The sequence below is a fragment of the Mustela putorius genome, unplaced genomic scaffold (assembly GCF_011764305.1).
Source record: "Mustela putorius furo isolate JIRA1106 unplaced genomic scaffold, ASM1176430v1.1 tig00003898_pilon_pilon_pilon, whole genome shotgun sequence".
Lineage (NCBI taxonomy): Eukaryota > Metazoa > Chordata > Mammalia > Carnivora > Mustelidae > Mustela > Mustela putorius.
In genome coordinates this window covers 31,799,563-31,806,207 of record NW_025422047.1, presented here as the reverse complement: position 1 = coordinate 31,806,207, position 6,645 = coordinate 31,799,563, and the positions used below count along the sequence as shown (strand labels likewise).

At 45.0% G+C, this 6,645-nt stretch overlaps 1 long non-coding RNA gene across 6 annotated transcripts in view; it reads right to left on the bottom strand.

Annotated features, from left to right (window-relative positions):
* LOC123388308 overlaps nt 1–6,645 on the bottom strand; it is a 52,174-nt gene continuing 45,529 nt past the window's right edge. For 5 of the 6 annotated variants that reach the window (XR_006602864.1, XR_006602863.1, XR_006602862.1 and 2 more), the window contains one exon: nt 1–274. This is a non-coding gene — a long non-coding RNA (uncharacterized LOC123388308). Of the gene's footprint in view, nt 275–3,782; nt 6,204–6,645 lie in introns of those variants that run through there. The other variant, XR_006602868.1, reaches the window with a different exon arrangement.

The following is a 6,645-nucleotide window of genomic DNA, read 5'->3' as shown; positions in this document are numbered from 1 at the left end:
CGAACAGAGAGCCCAATGTGGGGCTTGATCCCAGAACCCCGGGATCATGACCTGAGCTGAAGGCAGAGGCTTCAACCCACTGAACCACGCTGGTGCCCCTAAAATGCTATTTTATACATTTACACTCAATGCTTGATGGTGTACACCCCTCCCACCCCCAAGGGGACAAGTGCTTCTGCAGCCACATATATGAGGACGATCCCACATCAAGGCAACATAAGTCTTCTGGAGAGTAGGGCAGGGTCCTGAGCGCTGTTGGCTGAGGCCAAGACATCTGCCAGCAAAACAAGTAAGTGTAATAAGGAAGGAGGCCAGCATAATACAAGGTCAAAGTTGTCATTAGTTGAAGTCTAAGAAAGGAATAAAAATTTATGAAGGAAATACACTTGAAGGCTGATTTACTAATTAAAAAGTTGACAAGTTGGTTTTTAAAATGAAGTTTCTGTGCTTTTGCATGGGGTTGGCATGGTGTGTGGGAGAGGCCCTGACCAGGCCTCAACCAAAAAGGAGGGGAGAGAGAGCTGCTTCCCTATGACAAAATCCCCACTGTCCCTATCAGTATATGAGAAGCCTTCACTAGCTGCTGACGAAGCTATACCAAGGAAAAACTTAAGCAAAGAATAACTTCCTTTAAATGTTGTCATTTTTTCATATTTCCTAATTTTAAAAATTTGTTGAATCTGTACAAAGCAGTAGTCATCAAAACAGTGTGGTACTGGCATAAAAACAGACACAGAGATCAACAGAACAGAACAGAGAACCCAGAAATAAAGCCACAATTATATAGTCAATTAATCTTCAACAAGGAGGCAAGAATATGCAATGGGAAAAAGACAGTCTCTTGAACTAATGGGATTGGGAAAACTGGACAGCCACATGCAAAAGAGTAAAGCTGGACTGGAACCACTCTCTTACAACATACACAAAAAGAAACTCAAAATGGATTGAAGACCTAAATGTGAGACCTGAAACCATCAAAATCCTAGAAGAGAACACAGGCAGTAATTTCTCTGACATTGACCACAATAACATCTTTCTAGATATGTCTCCTGAGGCAAGGGAAACAAAAGAAAAAAGCAACTATTGGGACTATATCAAAATAAAAACTTCTGCACAGCAAAGGAAACAAACAATAAAACTAAAAGAGAGCCTAGGGAAAAGATATTTGCTAATGACATATCCAATAAAGGGTTAATATCCAAAATATACAGGAAACTTTTACAGCTCAACACCAAAATATTCCAAACGATCTACTTTATTTTTTTTCCAAGATTTTATTTATTTATTTGAAAGAGACAGAGAGAGGGAGTGCACAAGCATGGGGAGGGGCAGAGGAAGATGGAAAAGCAGGCTCCCCATTGAGCAGGGAGCCAATGAGGGGCTCCATCACAGTACCCTGGGATCATAACCTAAGCCAAAAGCAGACACTTTACTGACTGAGCCACCCAGGTGCCCCTAAATAATCTACTTCAGAAGAGGGGTGCCTGGATGGCTCAATCACTTAAGCATCTGACTCTTGATTTCAGCTCATGATCTTAAGATCGTTAGATCAAGCCCCACATCGGGCTCTGTGCTGAGTGTGGAGCCTACTTCAGATTCTCTCTCTCCCTCTTCCTCTGCCCACCACCTCCAACTCGTGCTCACACTCTCTCTCTTAAAAAAGGGGGGGGGGCAGAAACCATGAACAGACATTTCTCTGAAGAAAACATAGAAATGGCCAACAGACATAAGAAAAGATGCTCAACATCACTCATCATCAGGGAAATGTAAATCAAAACCACAAGATGATATAAACCCACACCTGACAGAATGGCTAAAATAAAAAACACAAGAAAGAAATGTTGGTGAGGATGTAGAAAAAAAGGGACTCATATACTGTTGGTAGGAATGCAAACTGGTGCAGAACTATGGAAGACAATATGGAGATTTCTCAAAAAAAAATCAAAATAGAATGACCCTAGGATCCAGTAATCATACTACTGGATATTTACAAAAAATACAAATTTAAATAGTTTAAATTTAATATATGGGCACCTGGGTGGCTCAGTATGTTAAGCCTCTGCCTTCAGCTCAGATCATGGTCTCAGGGTCCCGGGATCAAGCCCCGTATCAGGCTGTCTGCTCAGTAGGGAGCCTGCTTCCCCCACCCCTTTGCCTGCTCCTCTGCCGGCTTGTGATCTCTCTCTGTGTCAAATAAATAAATAAAATCTTTAAAAAAAAAACCACTAATTCAAAGGGATACATACACCCCTATGTTTATTGCAGCTTTATTTACAATAGCCAAATTACGGAAGCAGCCCAAGTGTCCATAGATACATAAATGAATAAAGAAGAAATGATGTATATACATGATGGAATATTATTCAGCCACAAAAAAAGAACCAAATTTTGCCGTTTGCAACAACATGGATGGATCTAGAGAGAATAAATGAAATAAACCAGAGAAAGACAAATACCATATGATTTTACTCATATGTAGAATTTAAGAAACAAAAGGAACAAAGGGAAAAAAGAAAGAGAGGTAAACCAGAAAACAAACTCTTCACTATAGAGAACAAACTGAGGTTACCAGAGCACAGGTGGGTGGGAGGAGGGTTGAAAGAGGGGAGGGGGTTAACAGTACTCTTATCTTTTTCTTTTTTTAAAGGATTTATTTTTCAGCAATGTCTATACCCAACATGGGGCTTAAACATACAACGCTGAGATCAAGAGCTGTGTGCTGCCCAGACTGAGCCAGAGATGACCTGTGAGTATACTTACCTTAGTGAGCACTGAGTAATATATGGAATTGTTGACTACTGCACACCTGAAACTAATATAATACTGTCTGTCAATGACACTAGAATCAAAGCTTAAAAATGTACTGAGTATACTCTATATGGAAAGCATTCAGCTATTTGTTTGTTTATGGGACAGGGGTAGGGGCAGAGGGACGGAGGAGCGGGGTGGGGGGGAGAACCTTAAGCAGGCTCCACACCCAGCACGGGGCCTCATTTAGGGCTCAAGCTCATATCCCTGAGATCATGACCTGAGCAGAAATCAAGAATCAGACCCTTAACAGAGTGAGCCACCCAGGCACCCAGAAAACTATTTAAAGGTAAGTTTTTAAGGTCTTTTAAATTGCCAGATTTTCAGTATGCACAATATATTTTCAAGCTGTTATCTAACTGACCTGATAATACAGATCATGGGATAAAATCACAGATTTACTTTTTATTTAGTAAACATGTGCATGGAGCTTCCTACGTCCCAGACCTATTCTAAGTGGTTTGCAAATACAAATTCCGGTAAATCCTCAAACCACCCTGTGAGGTAGGTACGGTCATTATTTTCAGATTTTTTCTAAGGAAACTGAAGCAGAGTCAGTTATAGAAACTCAACCCAGGTCACAGTCAGCGGATGGCAACGCCAGGCTCGTGTGGATTCCAAATCCACATTCCCAACCTGTTAGTATAAAGCAGCTCCAAAGCGTGCTGCTGACTAAATGACTGCGTGCAGCTCATCCATTCTGAATCTGGTTCCTTTACATTCGTTACTGGTATCCTACCACAACTGGATAAAAATATTACTAAGGATGGTTTGAATTTCTTTTTTTTTTTTTTTAAGATTTTATTTATTTATTTGTCATAGAGAGAGAGAGAGAGAGAGCGAGAGCAAGCACAGGCAGACAGAGTGGAAGGCAGAGGCAGAGGGAGAAGCAGACTCCCCGTGGAGCAAGGAGCCCGATGTGGGACTCGATCCCAGGACGCTGGGATCATGACCTGAGCCGGAGGCAGCTGCTTAACCAACTGAGCCACCCAGGCGTCCCGTGGTTTGAATTTCTGATGTCTTATTAAAGGAAGAGTGTCTCCTAGGAACTACGTAATAATGCAGAAGCTGCAAGACGTAAGATCTGAGGGAACCTCAGAAAGCTGAACGACAGTGTGGGACCTGGATTCGGCGGGACTGAATGTTCAGGGTCAAGTTTCAGGTGGTGCTAAGTAAAAGGAAGTGAGGCATGTCACTCCTTCCAGGAGTTTCCAGTTGTGTGGTCTATGTTCATTTCTGATTGAGGCTAGGTGTACCCAAAGCCACCACATTAAACATTTTGGTCAGACGTTTTAAAACTTTGCAGTATTTTAACATTCATCTCTAGGGAAGCTCAAAATAAACAAGCACATGCAAGTTTTAAGGACTCATGAATGAGCTTTTTTCAGGTGAAATGTTTTAGTGTTGATTCAATTTTGAGTTGGGTTTTAAAGTTCTCCTTCCAAACCTTCCCACTGCCATCACTGGGCGGCAACTTGCCAGGGCAGGACCTTGCCACTTGGCCCCACAGCATATAGCCTGCAGGGGTGAGTGGGGCTGGGGGTAGGACAGGGCTCCAGAAACTTTTCTGTGTATTCACACTTAACTCCGTTGTTCTCCAGGAAACACAGAGTAAACCTCTGGTTTGAGGAGGAAGCCTAAAACATCCATAGGTAAACATCACAGAACTTACAAGATAAACAGAGTAAAAAGCTTTCACCCTTTTGAGGTTAAACCTGGGAATAAGTGTATGGCTTGGAGTGAGGGCCAGAGGAATATGAGGACATATGACAGGCACATTTTGATAAATGCTAATGATTAAAAATTCAGGACGTAAACCCATGAGCAAGAGGCGGGGTGAGGGTGTGAGTCGGCTAACCAGGAATCTGCAGAGGAAACTCGGCAAAGGGAGCACAAGAGGAAGTGAGGCAGTTTCTGTATTCTCTGATTTCACCTGTAACTGACAAGCCTTAGCCACAATTTCTGTCCCTTAAAAGCATTGATTCACATCTCAGATCCAGACGGCCAAGGACCCAGGTAATCCAGCTCCTGGCGAGTACTAACAGGCCTCCTTTCTCAGACAGCGGCTAGATGCCAGCCATTCTCCATCTGTGATGGCTACAGGACAGAGGTGGCATTATGATCCCCATTTTACGGAGCTTCAGAGAGGTTTAGCAACTTGTCTGAGGTAACACAGCCAGGAAAAGTGGCAGTGCTGGGGCTGAAACCCTGCCCCTCGGGCCCCCAAGGCCCTTTCTCTCTCTTTCTGGCCCGGGTGTGCTTCCTCTGCGGAAGATGTTTGAAGCCCCTACCAACTGTCATTTCCCACCACTGCTGTCAGTAACCTCTAGTTGCTCTGGCTGCCACACGAAACCATTTTACTCTGAAATTCCACTTGCTACTATTTCTATTTTATAAAATTTCCTTATTGGAAAAGTACCTCCCAGGAGTGTTTGAAGAGTAACTGATATAGGAGCGCCTGGCTGGCCCAGGCAAAAGCCCATGTGACTCTTGATCTCGGGGCCGTACTTCTGAGCCCCATGTTGGGTATGGAGATTACATACATACATACATTTTACAAACTTAGAGAAGAAAAAGAAAGAAAGAAAGAAAGATAACTGATTTTGTTGCTACAAGTCCCCAGGAAACTCCCAGTTTCCTATAAACTGCACAGCCGTGGAGGCAGTCTTGGATCCCGAGCTTCAGTAAATGGGCGACCTTGGCCGCTGGCAGAGAGAGTCCAGGACCTCTGGTCCCAGGTCATTCCTCAGAGCAGCCGGCAGGAACCCACCTCCTCTGGGTCTGCTGGGAAACCTGCCCAAGGTCATTCATGATTAAGATTAGACCACATTCAGCTGATTCTCTAAGGTGGTGATAGTAGTGGGAGCAAATGTCCGTGGGGCCTGTGGAAGGCTGCTTCAAGGGGCACCACCCCTGGTGACCATCACGACAGAGGCAGACCCCCAGAGGGACTGCTCAGTTACTAACATGCTGGGAGGGGGGGTCCTTTTGTAGGTATAAAGACCTCTTTCTTCCATGTCTCAAACACTATTAATGAGGGCGCTCTCCTTCCCTGCCTTTCCCACGAGTGGGCTGGTAGAAGGAAACGAAGGGTCTCCATGATAAAAGTTCACTCCTCCTAATGAGGCGGGCCTATGGGTGTGCCAACCTGGGGTCCCACTCCAGGCCCCAATCTGTACCACTCCGGGCGTCTCAGTTTCTTGTCTGTGAAGGGGCCCATGCAGCTCTCCCACACTTGCCGTGATGCTTAACATTGCTGGTAGTATCTGAGGCTTGGTGGATGACACTAATGGGTGATTCCCATTAGTAAGGCTGTGGCATGTGACACCGTCCCTTTGACATACCATTCCCTCCAAGTAGCATTCCTTCCTCTGCCTCTCAGGGATGCCCAGGACCTGTGGAACGAGATTCTCTTTAAGGACAAACTGGGGGACGCCTGGGTGGCTCAGTTGGTTGGACGACTGCCTTCGGCTCAGGTCATGATCCCGGAGTCCTGGGATCGGGTCCCGCATCGGGCTCCCAGCTCCATGCGGAGCCTGCTTCTCCCTCTGACCTTCTCCTTGCTCATGCTCTCTCTCACTGTCTCTCTTTCAAATAAATAAATAAAATCTTTAAAAAAAAAAAAAAAAAAAAAGGACAAACTGGGGCGAGGAGCTTAAGAACAGCCTCGTGACCTTGTGCGTCCCCCCCTCCCCTAGCTCATTTTGGCCTCCAAATGTGGTGCCCTGCTGCGGGGAGCCCATTCAGCCCATACCCAACTCACAGGAATTGCCGTGGGGCTGGATGAGGAGACTGAAAGTTGTTGTGGGCTGGGTCCCCCGGGGGCAAGCCTGGAGG